The 18,608-nt window shown below is 43.4% G+C and overlaps 1 long non-coding RNA gene across 2 annotated transcripts; it reads left to right on the top strand.

Annotated features, from left to right (window-relative positions):
- Positions 1–17,403: 17,403 nt before the first annotated feature.
- On the top strand, positions 17,404–17,973 carry LOC131679457 (uncharacterized). 2 transcript variants are annotated; one of them, XR_009303839.1, is made up of 4 exons: positions 17,404–17,519; positions 17,591–17,656; positions 17,725–17,842; positions 17,901–17,973. It is a non-coding gene; the product is annotated as an uncharacterized LOC131679457 (long non-coding RNA). The 2 variants fall into 2 exon arrangements; XR_009303838.1 differs by having other exon boundaries at positions 17,725–17,967.
- Positions 17,974–18,608: the final 635 nt, after the last annotated feature.

Below are 18,608 nucleotides of genomic sequence, written 5' to 3'. Positions count from 1 at the left end.
TGGGGGAACACCTTCGTTTGAAGGGAAATGAAAAAAATATGAAACGATTTCATATTTTATTAGCTTAAGATTTTTTACATTTTTGTAGCGTTTTAGGTCTAAGGTTAGTTAATTACATGATTTACCTTTTGTTCTATTGTACAATGTTCACGTGTTCGATTTGTGCGTGTCTTCTGTCTTTGTGTACAATTTCTGCAATATATAATTATTTGTCTGAATCTTCACTCTCTATATCTGTCCTAATTAATGTACTAACCGTATAAATCCGCACTTGCACCTCGCTATCTATTTTTATTCTTCACAACTGTCTTACTTCACGTTTCTATTGGTTTTAATAGCCTCTCCTACGTCTGTACACCTCGATGGTTGGTTGTCTTAAGCGCTCCTTTCCTAGTACTCGTACCTGAACAACCCAGGCTTTTCCGAACGGGCAAGTCATTGGTCAATTCGGTCAAGTTCGGGTAGCTTTATCCGGTGGGCATTTGACAGGTTAACGTCTGTTGTGTTTTATAGCCGGTTTAGGACCAGAGACTGAGAACGCGAGAAAACTAAGCCTAATGAAGGTTGCATAGATTGGTAAGGTGGAAAGGTATTATTGTAACCTCATTACACTACCCCCTACTAACGGTAAAATAAATGAAGCATGCTGAATTTATTTTTTTTTTTTTTAAGATAAACCAGAATAAATTTCATTTCCTTATACATATAGGTATATAGTAATAAATTATTGAGCAAAAACTATACCTTGCATACTGATTTCAAGGAGTTTTGCAAACTTTTCACTATTCCTATATCGTTGTCTCTAACTCCTATGTTTGGATTTTATGAACTTTTATGAACTCTATAACTTTTATGAACTCTACCAAATTTAGCTATTGTTTTCTTAATGTAGCAAATACTTGGGGCCAACTTTCCCAACCCTTACTTCCGGTTCATGAAACAACACCACGCTCAAAATATTGAGCCAAATATCTGAAACCCATTGGTTGTCGTACTTTCCACTAAATCTTCTTTAACACCATGTATCCACATAGTTAAATACCTGTACTTCTCAACTATACTGCCCTTGACTTAATTCAAGAAATATTTTGTTTATTCAGAAACCTCTGAATACAATTCTCACACTAAACTGCTTTCAATAGATTTAGAGTGTACTTCTTACGTCGACATTCATTGACCAACACTGAACCGTTGCCCCTTAATATTTGCCTTTACTGTACCAAACACATAAACGATCAGTTAACGTCAGCTTGACGGTTCTCTGATGCTTCTTAAATTATTTCACAAAACCAAATTTACAACTGCGCATGCCGTGTGATTTTTACAAGTTTTAGGTAAAATAATAGTAGGTACCGGTCTATTGGAGCTCATTTTTGCTATTGTGTTTTACAATTAGTGGTGTGACTGAATTGAAATTGCGTTTAGTCATTCGGAACGTATCTGTTAACCGTGATAAATGCTTGCTGTTAGGTACACCAGAAACCTAACCTAAATTCTGCCTTTTGCAGAGGGATATTCCTACCGATGTGCTTCAAATCATGCAATAATTGCATGAAATGAAATCATGAATAAATTGCTTCTGAATTGTATTGACATTGATCCTAATTTAGTTCATATTACAGCTATATTTTATGTACATATTTACAAAGCCAGTGCATGACTTGGTACAGCAAATATGCTGCAATGAACGTGTACCTAGCTCAAGTGTTTTCTTCGCAACATTGTTTCAGTGATCGATGATAATAGTTTCATTCACCTCATCGTCTTGGCCTCAGAGACTCCCACTGATTTCCAAGGTACACTCCCTTCTTCGCCTGCCTCAGTGGGCTCCAGGCCATTGTGGGTAAGCTGGCTGAAGGTGCAAGAGGCTGGAAACTATTTTCATTGTCCCTGATACATAGCTGTCGTTCATGAACTCTCGGTCCGGACATTTGGGGTGAAGATTGCTCGTAGTTTATAAAATGTTTTTAGAGACAATCTCCCCATTGCAAGTTAACAAATTTGTGTTTTTGTGGATATAATCCGTTGTAACTGTGCACTAACGCAACAGACATAGCTGAACAACTTTTGAGCTTATTTTTTTTGAATGTCAGATGAATGAAAAACTCCTACTCGATTTCCATTCATGTCCTCTAATTCATAACATGCACTCCCTATTTTTCCTACTACTTTAGCTTGAGTGTATGTATCAGCTAGTTTAGCCGAAAACTGTTTCTGTTTATTCGACACTACAAAATTCTTTTTCATAACAATTTCTCCTAACTCGTATGTTGGTGCTTGTTTGTTTGATCTTAGATCATAGTGTTTAGCGTATCGGTTGTATGCCTTCTTTAAGTTTTCTTTAATCGATTCAAATACAATTTTTAGGTTTTCGTTAATCTGTCCCGGTTCATACTCCATGTTTCAATTAACGTTCCGAATCCTACTGTATTCTTCTCCTGTACTTATGTAATTTCGGCCGTGATTAACAAAATATGGGGTGAAATTTGTGGACTCGTGTACTGCCGTACGAATCGACATTGCCACCTTGTGGATATTTTCATCCCATTTATTATGTTCACCTTTCAGGTGAGCTCTAATTGTTGCCACAATCACTCGGTTTACTCTCTCTGTTGGGTTGTTCGCGGGGTGGTAATTAGCATTCTTCCAATGTGTTACATGGTATCGGTTAAGGAATCGTTCAAAGTCTTTTGACTTGAATTGAACTCCATTGTCCGATATTAATATTTCAGGAACTCCAAACAACAAAAATATCATGTTCTCCATGAAAGTGACCATCGGAGTGGTTTTGGCCTCCCTGAATGGCTGAATGACCACGAACTTGGAAAATAAGTCGGTCACGACGAGTAACATTATATTTCCATTTTTAGATCGAGGGAACGGTCCTACAAAATCGACGGAGATGACTTGCCATGGAAGTGACGCTAGTTTTTGTCGGCCCATTGGAGGAGTACGGTTCGTGTTCGGGTATTTGACCCTTTTGCATGTGTCACATCCCAAGCAATATTTCTGTACGTCGTTCTGCATCTGTGGCCAATAGTATCGCTCCTGCAAATTCCTTAACGTTTTGAATTGACCAAAATGAGCGGTGTCATGTGCTTCCTGTAGTAATTGGTTTCTTTCCTGCATTGGTGGTAAGTATTTCCATGCAAAATTCATGTCTCCTAGTTTTGAAGTTACCAGCTTATAGATTTTCCCTTTTACCACTTTGAAGTCCGTAAATCTACTTCCATCCTGCGAAATGCTTTGCTTCAGGTTATCATAGTCTATGTCCTTAATAGAAACCGAATTAACGGCTCTCGATAACGCGTCAGCTGTTACATTCAATGCTCCTTTTCTATATTGCAAGTCAAACTTATATTGTTGCAATTTTAGGGCCCAACGGACAAGTTTAGCTGAACCTCCCTCAGCGCTGATACGACGTAGCCAAATGAGACTCTGAGCGTAGGTGACGACAGTAAATTTTGAGCCTTCGACAAAATGTCGAAACTTCTCGATGGCTAGTATTACACCAAGGCACTCCTTCTCTGTTGGTGCATATTTCCTCTGTGATGTGGACAATTTTCTGGAGAAGAACGCTACCGGGCGTCGAAGTGTTCCTGACGATGAGAGATTCTTGGGAGGTTGAGCTGAAGAGTCGGAAAGAGTACTCCCTACAATCTTTCCTCCGACTCGTTTTTTGGTTGTGGGTCATCGAAAAGATGTTTATTCGGGCAATTCGAAGTAATTGCATTCATATATCCGCAGAAATGACAAAACACTTTCTTCGGTTTTTCGCAATTTCGCCAAAAATGTCCAAACTGACGACAGTTCCAACAAAGGATGTTTCCTTGGCTTTCTTGGTTTTGCTTTGGAATTGTCCCTGTGTACCGCGAAACTTCAGTCGGTCTTTCCGATGGTTTCTTTGATGCAGCTTTTCCGATAGCATTTAATTCAGCTTCTTGTTCGTTATCGTTTATCCACATGTCGTCTTCAGCTTCATCTATACAATTCACCTGTGGGGGTCTACCTTTGTTGGTGAAATTATGGTACATCGATTTGTCTAGGTTGTGGCAAATCCCCACTAGGTCATCTATACGGTGAATTCTATAAATGGTTAGAAAGGGTTTATAAGCGTTCCTCATGTTTTCCATTAATATTTCCAATTTTCTGTTTTCTTGTAATGGTTTGGTTAGCTGCTGGGCGAGCTTTTCAACTGCTCCTAAAAAAGCATTGAACGTTTCGTTTGGGTACTGACGTCGATCCAAAATGTCTTTCTATTACTCGATCTTTATTGGGTTGCTCAAAACGAAGCCTTAATTGATGTTTGAAATTGGTCCAGTCTGTAAATTTTTGACAAAACGTGTAGTACCATTCTTCAGCCTCTGAATTTTCTCTGAAAAAGAAATTTGCTTGACTGAGTAATTCCTGGTCTGACACATTGTTATTTCGAGCTAAAATCTCCACTCGGTTTATGAATTGTGTTACCGTAGGGCCCCTAGAGTCCCCGCCAAAATATATTCTCCATTTATTTATAGGTACTGCCCAACGATTCCGTGGATCTACATACTGGGTTCGCCTTGGTCGAGGTCGCTCTGATGTATCCTCAACCGAAATCTGTGATGCTATTGAGTTTGCATATTCTGCATGTTGATTTCCTGGTAGTGGATATTGAGGCTCTGGTGCCAACTCAAAAGTTGATGAAGGGGGTGGTAGTGGCGTCACAGGGCGTGGAAATCTTGTCGGACCAATTTCAAACATATTGCTCCTGGATCTGCTGGAACTGTTGTATCGATGCTTCTCGAATTTGGCTCATCATCTCTGCCATTTGGGTCGTCAATGTCTCCTGAATATAACGGTTAATTTGCGCCTTCCATTCGTCGTCAATCTGACCTGGGGCAGTAGTCTGTTTTGATGGTCCCGCTTGGTTATTTCTTCTCGGTAATAGCGTTGGATTTGGTTGATACCCTGGACCTGGCTCACTGATCCTTGCTAAATTTCTAGGCAAAGCCGTGCTTGATGCCAACTCCTGGATGTTGTTTCTTCTTTCCTGTGGATCAAAACCGCCAACTGCCCCTTCCCAAGTGCCATATGGGCTTGTTTGGCTCAACCTTCGCTCTCCGGGCAAGAAGCTAAACTCCGAGTGACGGTCCATTATCTCTCCAAAACTTCTTGCTGCTCGTTGGGAATATCCTAAAACCAATTCTCCTGGCGAAGACAGACGTCTTCGGGTTTACTGTAACGATCTAAAAGCCCCTCTATTTCTAGCGTAAGTTCGTTCTTCAATCTTTGCTGTTCTCGAGTAACTACACTTATTCTTGCTATTCTTGATCTATAATGGCGTAATCTGGTAACGTGTTTTGACTCTGGGTATGTTTGTAATAACTGAGTCAGATCTTGTATTTTCTCTTTCACGATCGGGTACTCTTGGTTTATCGACTTCACTACGTTTAATATTTTAGGTCTTGTAACTTCATCTAATAAAACCTTCTTTAGCCTTTGCCTTTTTTCTTGAAGTGTGCCTTCGATAGAAAGACAGCGTAATTTCAATTCGTACTCGACCTCGTCGTTAATTAAATCACTAGGATTGACAAAGTAACTATTTTGATTTTGTATATTACTCATTGGAACTTTTGTCTGTATTTTTCTCGTTTCAGATCAGAGTTGGATTAATGTAAATATGAAGAAACTATTTACCTCTAATTCTATTAGGGATAGATAAAAAAATCACTATGTCCTATTCACTATGTAAATAAATTTTGTTTTTATATTGATACAATTTGCTTATGTACTGCCTAAACTTTAAAAATTTCCAAATAATTCACAAAATCTCACTAATCAATTCCCATTTTAACCCAAATACCAAAAGAAAAAAAAAATTATACCTATAAAGAAATGAAAATAATCAGAATATATACAAAATTTCGCGAATCACCTTATTTTTCAAATTTACTAAGGTACGAAATACCGTTAGTTGGGCGCCAAATGTAACGGGCGGGAATTTAAGGGATAGTTTGATATTACAACCTTCACTTAAGCGCCAGGCAACATCAAAGAAGCTGCCGTGAAGGAGCACGTTTTTCTGAAAATCCCGGTCCGGCTAGAAGACCTCAGGGCGAGTCCGTCAAACATCTGACAAGGCGCAGCGGCCAAAGCTGGTGAACCCAACAGAAACTAACTTCGACCAACCAAAATAACAAGGGAAAGAGCAACTATCGGCTAGGGTGGTATCCCTAGGGCGTTCCACCGTTAACCTACAGGGGATTAAATCGCGAAACCGACCTAGGAACGAGCGTGTACAACTTCCATCTCACCACCGTTCGATTTCGTCTCATCAGGAATCGTAGCATAAAAATATACACTAATTCACATCTTAGATTTATTATTCCTTACATCCTCATCCGAATTCTTGCTGTCCACGCTGCTGACGATGGATGACTTACGTGTCTGCTGACACGTGCGGCACTTAACTCCGCTAGCGAATGACGGATCCCAATAGTAGCATGTCTGTAATAACATACGTACATGGAACTATTGAGAACCAGAGCTACAGGTCCAAAGCCCTGGTAAAGGAGGATGGTTGTGATGATCCGGGCCGAGATCACCACGTAAAGCAAGGTAGGGCATAACACCAATTCCAAGGCGTGAAGCGACCCGTGCCGAGGGATGAGTGATCGAGGGGGTGAAAAAGATGCTCGATCGTTAACGGAGCCTGTGGGGTACCTGGGCAACCCCCACAGTAAGCGTCCCTTACCACGCTAATGCGGAGCTCTGGCGTGGCGGACATATATTTCTCGCGCTACTCGTGGGACTTTTCATGGAGATAAATAAAAATAAAAACAAACAGACGGAGGTGCCAAACCCCTTCGCTAGAGGCGGTTTGGCGAAGTCTACCCCCCCCCCCCCGTGGGGAGAGTAGTGGAGCGATGAGTGCTGCATCCGAAAGCACCAGTGACCCCCCAGCAGCGGTAGGCAATATCCCTACCAATGCATCGGAGGGGCCAATAGCTGCGATGCGCAAAGTAGCGAAGCAACTCGATTCTATAATCGACTTCGCTAGCGCAAAGCAGACCATAGCCAAGGAGTTGAAGTTGAGCCTCCTGGAGCTCCGGAAAGCTGTTCGTGTCGCAAGACAGGAACAGCAGGCCTATGTTGAGAGGGTGGAATGTCGGGAGAGGCCCGACAGAGAAACCCAGACAGTGGCCTCCAATAGGGAGGAAAGAGAGAAGGTCGATAGAGGTTCACAGACAGTGGCCTTTACCTTCTACGAAGCAGCCACGTCGATCGGAGCGGCGACCGAGTTCCACTCGAAGAGAAAAGGAAAGGGCAATCGCAAGACGGCATCGAATGCGAAGCGCCCTAGGAAGTCGCCAGGCGAGGGTGCCAAAACCGACACCACTCGGCGTGCAAAGGTCAAGGTCAAACGCCGCCTGGGTGAGGTAAGCGAGGGCGAGAGTGACCTCACTGTGGAGAGCGATGGTACCAGCAACCCGGCGCGACCGGGCAGGGGGGCTCAAACCCCTGGACGCTGGTCACCAAGAAAAAGCCGGCACCGAAACCGGAGGTACCGCGGCCTGCGAGGAAGGCCAAGGACAGAGGCGAAGCCTTGTGGTTAAAAACCGACAAGGACAAATACGCCGATGTCCTTAAATCGATGAAGGCGGCCGAAAGCCTCTCGGCCCTTGGGCAGGATGTGCGTAGCGTAAGACGCACCAACACGGGAGAGATGCTCCTGGTGCTGAAGCGAGGCGCACAATCAAGTGCAGTATACAAGGCCTTGGCCCAAGAGGTCCTTGGTGAGGGCGCCCAAATCAGGTCGCTAGGTGCGGAAACAACTCTCCAGTGCAAGCACTTGGACGAGTTCACGACCGCAGAAGACGTCGTCGCAGCCGTCAAGGAGCAATGCGACGTTACAATTGAGCGGGCCTCTGTGCGATTGAGAGACGGACCCTCTGGCACCCAAGTAGCCTACCTCAGGCTACTGAATGCGGATGCCAAAAAGGTAACCGAGAAAGGGAAGCTGAAGATCGGCTGGTCGGTATGCCCTATTAGTATACCCCAGCCGCCTTCAGTGGATAGGTGCTATCGGTGCCTCGAATCCGACCATAAAGCATACGAATGCAAAGGCATAGATAGGAGCAAGCTATGTCGTCGCTGCGGCGAGGAGGGACATAAAGAGCGGGGGTGCACTAAGGCATATAAGTGCCTTATTTGCACCGCTAAGAAGCAAGCCCATAAACATGCTATGGGCGGACCTTCGTGTCCCTTCGGCGAGTTAAATAAGAAGAAGCCGTGAGAGTCACACAGCTAAATCTTAACCATTGTGCAGCAGCCCAACAGCTGCTGTGGCAGTCGGTCTCGGAGTCGAGGACAGATGTCGCCCTCTTATCAGACCCGTACAGCATCCCTGCCGGCAACGGCAATTGGGTGTCGGACGGGTCTGGAATGGTGGCAATCTGTACAACGGGAAGGTTCCCGGTTCAAGAGGTAATACACCCCTCCGCCGAGGGTGTGGCGATTGCCAAGATCAATGGTGTGTTCTATTGCAGCTGCTACGCCCCACCAAGGTGGCCAATAGAACAGTTCTACCAGATGATCGACAGGCTCTCGTCGGACCTCAAGGGCCGGAAACCGGTAGTAATAGCGGGAGACTTCAACGCTTGGGCAGTGGAGTGGGGCAGCCGCTGTACAAATAGCAGGGGTCAAGCGCTAATGGAAGCGTATGCGAAACTCGATACTGTGCTAGCTAATGATGGCTCCGCTAGCACATTCCGTAGAAACGGAGTGGAGGCGTGGATTGATTTGACCTTTGCCAGCCCGAGTCTGGCTCCAGGCATGGAATGGAGGGTAGACGAAGGCTACACCCATAGCGATCATCTAGCAATCCGCTTTAAGATCAACTATGGTGTGCAGCATCCGAGGGCGGGAGATCCCTGTCAGGTACGCGGGTGGAAGTCCAATCACTTCGACAGCGAAGCTTTCACCGCGGCCCTGGGACTGGAGGCCAACACCGAAAGTCTAAGCGGGGATGCGCTGGTAACTGTTCTATCACGCGCGTGCGACGCCACTATGCCGAGAAAAACACTGCCAAGAAACGGTAGATGCCCGGTATACTGGTGGAGTGTCGAGATTGCAGCTCTACGGTCAGCCTGTCTCAGAGCTAGACGTAGGATGCAAAGAGCTCGCACCGAGGATGCAAGAGAGAACCGCCGTGAAGCGTTTCGAGCTGCGAAATTAGCCCTTAACAAGGCTATTAAAAGCAGCAAGAGAGCGTGTTTCGACAACCTGTGTGAGAGCGCCAACGCGAATCCGTGGGGTGACGCCTACCGGATTGTGATGGCCAAGACCAAAGGGGGCTCCTCACCCCCAGAACGGTCTCCGGACCGGTTGGCAACGATTATCGAAGTACTCTTCCCGTCTCGAGCCACAAGCCCCTGGCCACCTGCACTACGAGACAGTGCGGGCACGGTCGAAATGGTGGCTCCAGTGACGAATGAAGAACTACTCGCAGTGGCTAAATCCCTAGCAATGAACAAAGCTCCAGGGCCGGATGGAGTTCCAAACAACGCTCTCAAGGCAGCGATCATAGCGAACCCGAACATGTTCAGGCTAGCTATGCAGAGATGCCTTGACGAGTGCCGTTTCCCCGATAGATGGAAAAGGCAGAAATTGGTGCTGTTGCCGAAGCCCGGGAAGCCGCCAGGCGACCCATCGGCGTACAGACCAATCTGTCTGATAGACACGACTGGCAAACTGCTTGAGAGGATCATCCTCAACAGGCTCACCCCGTACGCGGAAGGTACGGACGGTCTGTCAAGCAACCAGTTTGGCTTTCGGAAGGGTAAGTCCACAGTGGACGCTCTCAACTCAGTGATAAATACTGCCGAGATAGCGATCCAACGAAAAAGGCGAGGTATTCGATACTGTGCGTTAGTGACACTTGACGTGAAGAACGCATTCAACAGCGTAAGCTGGGATGCCATCGCGCTCTCGTTACACCGGCTTAGCCTACCGGTGGGTCTGTACCGGATCCTGGAAAGTTACTTCCAAAACCGCGTACTGCTATACGAGACCGATGCCGGTCAGAAAAGGGTTCCGATTACCGCCGGAGTCCCGCAGGGCTCGATCCTAGGCCCGGTGCTATGGAACCTCATGTACGACGGGGTTCTGAGACTGAAGTTCCCTCCTGGGGTCAAGATCGTCGGCTTTGCCGACGACGTAACCTTGGAGGTCTACGGGGAGTCAATTCCCGAGGTAGAACTAACCGCAGAACACGCGATTAGCACGGTGGAGGAATGGATGAGCGCGAGAGGCCTGGAGCTCGCTCATCATAAGACGAAAGTAGTTATCGTCAACAACCGCAAGTCGGCACAACATGCAGTTATCCATGTGGGAGAAGTCGCGATCACTTCACAGCGAAGTCTGAAGTTTCTCGGAGTCATTATAGACGACAAGCTGACCTTCGGCAGCCATGTCGACTATACGTGCAAGAGAGCTGCTGTTGCGGCACTATCGAGAATGATGTCCAACAGCTCAAAGGTGTGCGCCAGTAGACGTAGGTTACTGGCAGGCGTTGCCGTATCTATCCTCAGGTACGGCGGCCCGTCATGGTCAAGAGCACTGAGGGTAACCAGTTACCTACAGAAACTGGAGAGCACCTACCGCGTGATGTGCCTCAGAGTGATATCTGCCTACCGCACGGTATCACACGATGTATCCTGCGTGATAGCGAGCATGATGCCAGTCGGGCTGGTCATTCGGGAAGATGAGGAGTGCTTTGAGCTACGTGGAAATAGGGGAGCCCGCGAGCGCACCAGGGTGACCTCGGTCGCCAGATGGCAGCGTGAGTGGGACAACTCCTCGAAAGTTAGGTGGACCCACCGGCTGATACCTAGCATATCGAGCTGGGTGGGAAGACCCCATGGGGAAGTTCACTTCCACCTGACACAATTCCTGTCAGGCCATGGCTGTTTCCGTCAGTACCTCCACAGGTTCGGGCACGCGGAGGTCCCAGTCTGCCCAGGTGTAGATGAAACTGCCGAACACATACTGTTCGTATGTCATCGGTTCGACGTCGAAAGAAGAGCAATGCTTGACGTATGTGGCTGGGACACAACCCCGGATACCCTTATTCAGCGGATGTGTCAATCGGTGGAGAAGTGGAACGCAGTCTCGGCTGCTACCATCCAGATTGCCAGTAGGCTACAGGTGATCTGGCGAACCGAGCAACAGACGGCGGGCACGGCTAACTAGTGATTGGTTAGCTGGAGCAAAAAAGGCCAAGCGCAAAAAAGGGAGTGAATGGTCTGTTCATGCCGAGGCAGGTTTGGCGCAGCGAATGGCAACCGCGTAAGGGGTAAACCCAGCCACCCCGAAGCAAGACAGAAGAGTGAGTGTATAGGCGTATAAGTGGACTGCCTCATACCAAGACGGGAGGGTCGTAGCGTAGTATGTTGGAACTAAGCTATCGATGCCTCATGGCGTGGCAGAGGAGTGAAAGGGTGAGCATCCAAGTCAGTCTCACACTGCATGTTAAGGGTGAGCATAAAAGTCAGCCTCACAGGTTGGTAGAGGCTAGCACAAAAGTCAGCCTAGCAAGGAATGAAAAAGGTGAGCACAAAAGTCAGCCTCGCATGGTATGTCAGAAGTGGGGCCTAAGAAAAATGTCCCACATGGGATGCCAGAGGGAGTGACAAAGGTACAATAGAGTGGCACGATTGAGAGTGAATCAGGTGATAGGGTGAGCACCCAAGTCAGCCTCACATGGTATGGGTAGGGCGAGCACAAAAGTAAGCCTAGCAAGGAATGAGTAAGGTGAGCACACAAGTCAGCCTCGCATGGAACGTAAAAGGTGAGCACAAAAGTCAGCCTCATGTGGGAGTGTTTGAGAGTGAATCAAAGTGCGATTGAGAGAGCACCCAAGTAAGCCTCATACAGAATGTATGAACGCGTGAGTGAGAGTGAATGAGTACATTTAGTACAGCCATCCCCCCAGAAGTAATACCGAGAGGTAGTTCCTGGGAGGAATGATGGCGGAGCCCAATGGAGTTTAGTCGGTATTAATGGCTGGTCACCATTCGAGTCCGACACGCCCCCAGTGCACCCAGTGTGGTAGATTGGACCCTACCGTTAGCACGTGTACTGGGCTAGGACATAAAGGTCTTCTCCATTGTAAAAAAAAAAAACACGTGCGGCACTTGTCGGCACATGCGTTAGTTGTGTGTCGACTGGTAGGTAGCGTTACTAGTCGCGGTGAATACGCCGGTTCTGGCTTACCGGCAGGCGGCGGGAAATACGTGGTCGATTTGATCGATTCAGTGGTGCAGATCTGGAATTCACCAGACTTATCGTGCGGTAACGGTGCACTGTACTGTTCGTCGACACGAGCGGGGTCGACTGCGTTCCGCGGGGTGGCGGTGCCAGTTTTGGTCCTGGGGGAACACCTTCGTTTGAAGGGGAATCTTCAAACGATTTCATATTTTATTAGCTTAAGATTTTTTACATTTTTGTAGCGTTTTAGGTCTAAGGTTAGTTAATTACATGATTTACCTTTTGTTCTATTGTACAATGTTCACGTGTTCGATTTGTGCGTGTCTTCTGTCTTTGTGTACAATTTCTGCAATATATAATTATTTGTCTGAATCTTCACTCTCTATATCTGTCCTAATTAATGTACTAACCGTATAAATCCGCACTTGCACCTCGCTATCTATTTTTATTCTTCACAACTGTCTTACTTCACGTTTCTATTGGTTTTAATAGCCTCTCCTACGTCTGTACACCTCGATGGTTGGTTGTCTTAAGCGCTCCTTTCCTAGTACTCGTACCTGAACAACCCAGGCTTTTCCGAACGGGCAAGTCATTGGTCAATTCGGTCAAGTTCGGGTAGCTTTATCCGGTGGGCATTTGACAGGTTGACGTCTGTTGGGTTTTATAGCCGGTTTAGGACCAGAGAACGCGAGAAAACTAAGCCTAATGAAGGTTGCATATATTGGTAAGGTGGAAAGGTATTATTGTAACCTCGTTACAGTTTTCAACAACCAGATTGACAGCAAAAATATCGTAAGTTGTTATGTCAAATATAAGACCTGTGCACTATACGCAAAATGAATGCACTAGGTATTTCACAAGGAGTGGTCATGCATTTTTTTTAAATGCAATGAAAACGGGGTTTGCTAAGTTTTCAACATAATAGCATCCTTCATGAAAATACAGTCCACAACAACTAGAAGCTATCGAAAACGTTGGATAATGCTCTCCTATTTGTGTTAATTAGGGGCATGGCTAATTGTTGTTTAAATTGCCGCAAGGTTCTACTGAATCCATTTTGTTGGTTATTTTCGGCAAATTTAAGGCTAAGAGAAACGAAAGCATGGCCATGGATGATCGAAAGGAAATGTGAAGAAACCTTTGCCTTCTGCTAAGTAGGGGTTGGGCGTTGTACCCAAGTCTACCGCATGGTCATTGATAGAACATAACTCATCATCATGCTTTACCGCCGACGCCGGCGTTTTAATATGATTATAACGCCAAACTCCTACTTAGCAAAAGGCAAAGGATTCTGCACATTTCCTTTCGATCCATATGAGCCAGCTTAGTCCTAGTTTTCCGTTTTGATTAACTCTAGAATACCTATCCGTCTTTCGTTTCTCTTAGTCCTTGATTTCGTTTCTCTTAGTCTCAAATTTGCCGAAAATAACCAACAAAATCATACAATCATCCATTATGTTAGAGCTTCGGTTGACACAGCGATGGAAAGGTCAATTATGCTCCGTTTACTGACTTATTTTAGTCTTTCCAGCCTTTTGGTTTTCAGATAGAGGTTAACTCCTATTTCTACTGCCTTCCACGACGTGAGAGCAGGACTCCAGCGAAACGGCATCCAGGCTGATTTAGTCCAGAGAGAGATAATAGACTGTTATCTACCTCCTAATGGACCACAACCGAGAAAGTTTGTACTACTTGAATGGTATATGACACTAGATCCCAACTAACTTTTCCCAACTAACTTTTCAAATGCTTTTGGACAAAAAACTAACAACAAGTAATTTCGACATTTCTTTCGAAAGTTCAATTTAATTGAATGCTTGTTTGTGTTTTAAAAACCCCAAAACAACATGTACGTAATTGTAAATGCCTTAGTCTGGCGGTTCAATGGCTAAAGACTTAGATGACCTTAGAAGTCACTCGGCGTATGCTCGAGCCCCAGCCAGAAAGAACTCTTAGTGATAAGTAGGGTCACAATGCTAACCCTGCAATCGCACTGTAAAATTATGTTAGTACCAAGGTATTGTTTTTGACAGTGAAGTATTGAAACTCAACGATAAAGTTGTAATGGACTGTTCATGATACACAACTTGTTCTATGTAGTATGAAAATATTTAGATCGAAATTCTATTCTACCGTATAACTAATCTTACTAATTTCAAAGATCTTTCTTGGTCGGTGTCCATACTTACTGGTCGGTGTCCAACTGGACATACTGGCTCATAGTACCAGTGCATTACTTGCGGTATAAATCAGTTTCATTAACATTTTGTCTATATAATATGATAATAAGATGGTAACAATATATACCCTGATCAGGAGGTAAGAAATAGGAAAATAACTGGTTCCAATAGCTAGTCTGTTCTGTCGAGTCTCGACCTAGATAGACGCTTTGTGTTAGTAGAAGTAATTCTTCAGCTCTAAACGTTGGGGTTTCACTTAGATATCCGTTGAAATAACTGTTCAAGTTACGTACCGAAATTTGGCACTAGAATTTTTTTTTACGATTTTTAATATAACCATATTTCGCATAGTTCATAAAAGCAAACCTCATATACGTACTTACAATACTTTTTGGTCTATCAACTATTACTTGAAAGGAATCGTTATGTTAAAAAACGTGGTATTTTGAAAACCGTGCAAAAATTTGGACAAAAAATACCCATGAAAAACAGGCAACGCGCTATAGGATTTTAGGAAAAATCCGCCCATGTGCCAGAGGTGAATAATCATTAGATTGATTTGAGCAAACTGATTGCTAGCATATATTCATAGCATAAAGTCATAAAGCTCAAAAGAAATGTAGTACGTAGTTTTCGAAATGAAATCATTCTTTTATCATGATTTATTATAAGGGTGCAATATTTTGGCGCTTCTTGTAGCTAGTATGAGTAATTTAATTTTTTTATAAATTTATAGTATCAATTGGAAAGAAATCGGCAATCGAAGCTTTTTAGTAGATTTATCTGTGGGTTCTAAAATACAAACAGGGCAACTATCAATGATGTAACGTAAATTTTCATTTCATTTGCCCCCTCCCACTTATCAGGGTTATTTTTTTATTCATTTCGTTTATTTGATAGGCACAAATGCGTTAGCTTGGCGGTGCCGAATTCTTTTGTTTTTACATTTTGAATATCTTAAAACTAGGAGGTTACAATGTTGAAATATTTTTTTATAAAAGAGAAAAAATTTACAGCTATCTTAAGACTAGAAAAAAAAATTCAATATATAAGAGAGGGGGCAAAAGATTTTTTTTATGAAAAATTTTAAAACAAGGAATTCAATAGTAATAGTTTTTTAAGAAATATTTACAGTTATCTTAAAACTAACAATATAGTTTGGTACACAAAAGGGGGAACAAATATTTATGAAAAATTTCACAGATGTTTTAAAACTAGGGATACAATTCTATTTACAAGATGGGGGAAAATAGTTTTAACAAAGAGTAGAAATTACACTTATCTTAAAACTTCATCAGGGTTATTGGTTATTTCCTTGGTAAATAAGTCACGAATAAGATGTCCAATATTTTTTTTTCTTCGGTAGAAATACATTTGGTATGTCTCAGGTTACTTTTTTCCACCAAATTTTACAAAATTTTGAAATTTTTCATTGTCCCTCCCTCAATACAAGTGTGACATGATTTATAAATAGCCCCTACACCAAGCTTTCGGGTAGTACTAATTTAGCACAAACCCTGTGCTTTTCTACTGTGCAGAACAAGCGACGATATAATGCGTGCGACGGGAAAATTGAAAAACGCTGTTATGAAGTTTTCCAAATCAAGTTTTACTTGCTACCATTAGTTTCCTCGGATTCTTACGAATCCATTGGTACACTCAAGTTTTTTTTACGCGGTTTTTTTTGCGCGGTATTTTTTACGCGGTTTTTTTACGCGGATTTTGAAATTTACGCGGTTTTCATTTACGCGGATTTTGAAATTTACGCGGTTTTCATTTACGCGGATTTTGAAATTTACGCGGTTTTCATTTACGCGGTTTTTGAAATTTACGCGGTTTTCATTTACGCGGTTTTGGGAATTTACGCGGTATTCATCAATGAGGTTCCCTTTATCGCGGATTCTTAAATTTAAGTGGTCTTCATTTACGCGGATTTTGAAATTTACGCGGTTTTCATTTACGCGGATTTTGAAATTTACGCGGTTTTCATTTACGCGGATTTTGAAATTTACGCGGATTTTGAAATTTACGCGGTTTTCATTTACGCGGATTTTGAAATTTACGCGGTTTTCATTTACGCGGTTTTCATTTACGCGGCTTGTATCCCCCGCGTAAAAAAAACCTGAGTGTACTATACTTGGGTAATTTTATGGAAAAAGCGAGTGAAAAAGCGGGTTGAAGAAATCATTCATTTCATTCGCGTGCACGCATACATTCATATGAGTATCGTATATGCGTATTATATTGATATCCTCAATTCTGCAGATAAGAAGAAAAAGAAGCCCGACGGGGGCCTTAAGAGAGAAAATTAAATTGTTTCAGGATAACAAGCTATCATATAATAGCATAAAGGACTGGCAAAACCGAATTGATAAAATTAAGAAACTGAATAAAATATGTGAACTGGGAAAAACTAACCATTTAATAAAATGATTGAAATAAATAATATGAATAGAACCATAAAAAATTGGAATAATAAAATAAATAGGGTAAGGTGGGGCAAATCCGACCTAGTAAACGGTTTTGGCTGTAAAATGCTCATTTTACATCGGATCAAGTCGTTTTATATACCAAATTAAAGGTTAGACTTCTGGACAACGTTCAATGTATAGTATTTTATTCCTATCTTGGGAAAACTTTGAGATACCAGTGTTTTACGAAAACGTTCATTCTTGCTGTTTTCAAAAATGGTCGGGTGAACCCGACCGCCTATGTTTTTGGTTGATTTAGCATAGATACTACCCAAATTATATGGATTTATCATTGAAAATAAATCAATGAATGTTATGTTATTGAATTGTAGTGTTGGCTGCGCTACACCGACCGACGAGCCCCACACGCCCCACATATAAAACAACACACACCGACAGTGTACCGAATAATCCCTTGCCAAGGGATCGTCAGCGAATCTGAAGGTGACCCACCATGGGATGGCAAGCTGTACGAGCGACCAACGAAAGGAAAAAACAATTGGCAAAGCGAGTGCAGCGTGTTAGCAGACCGTCTCAATATTATTTTCTTAAATCTAACTTAATTATTATACTACCTAGTGGATTAACTAAAACTTATATCTAAATTGTTACTACTTAGGTGAGAAATGATTTATTGAACTTAAATTACTTGAATTAAACCTACAACTTAAACCAAATAGAAAATTACAGCTAGGGTGTATACCAATCACGAGTATAGTACGGATAGGTTAGTGATTAGTACGTACATAGTTCAAGGTGAACTTTCTTTAAAATTGCTATTAGTGCTGTGGATTAAATAATTATTCCGCATATTTCGAATACAGCAGGATCATATATCGCACGTTCAGGTGCTTATGACTGATTAGGAAAACTACTGTACTAGAGCTACGTCATACCTGCGGGTTAGGATACGCCGTTGCCCGACAGCTAGAAATACTAAGCGTAAGTGAAATCTAATCTATACTTAACCTAATTCTTACATTGTTTACTTATATACTAGGAATTTTATAATCCTAATAAAGAAATTCGAGGATTTATAAAACTTAATTATTTTCTGTCGCTGTCGAGTAACATTATAAGATTCGCTTAAGCGAAGGATGTCCATCCGAAGACCAGGATCTACAGTAGGCTCAATTACTGGCCGTAGCGGGAACAACATTCCACAAATCGCGACAGCACAAACGAACGCTGTACAGCTACAGGAACTATATTCTCGTCGCAGTGCTGACGCCCCCGTCACGGAGCAAATAACTGCTGTTGAGCTATTTCCTCCGATTATGGACATGAATAGATACATATTCAATAACCCAAAGGGTAACTTTGAGCAAGGAGCAATTCGCAAGTCAACTAGACCGACCTCCGAGCACATTGCTATGCCCTCCATCAACAGCTCAAAAATAATTAACGTTAGGCGTAACCCACCACGCCGAGCTCGGAAAGATCATCACTGCGCTCTGTGCTACGAACGAGATAATAGTAGAATGGTTCAGTGTGACAGATGCGATGAGTGGTACCATTTCTCTTGCGTTGAAGTATCTGCTGGAATTGCCGAGGAAAACTGGGCCTGTTTAAGCTGCCAGGCAGCGCAGACTAACACTCTACCCAAACAACGCGCTGCAACCGAAACTCAACTCCACTCATCCAATGTTCAACGAGATCCTGTCACACAAGAAACTCAAGCTGGAAAACTAAAATCTAAGTCAAGATC

Source organism: Topomyia yanbarensis, chromosome 1 (genome assembly GCF_030247195.1).
Source record: "Topomyia yanbarensis strain Yona2022 chromosome 1, ASM3024719v1, whole genome shotgun sequence".
Lineage (NCBI taxonomy): Eukaryota > Metazoa > Arthropoda > Insecta > Diptera > Culicidae > Topomyia > Topomyia yanbarensis.
This window is presented reverse-complemented; position numbering and strand designations above follow the sequence as displayed.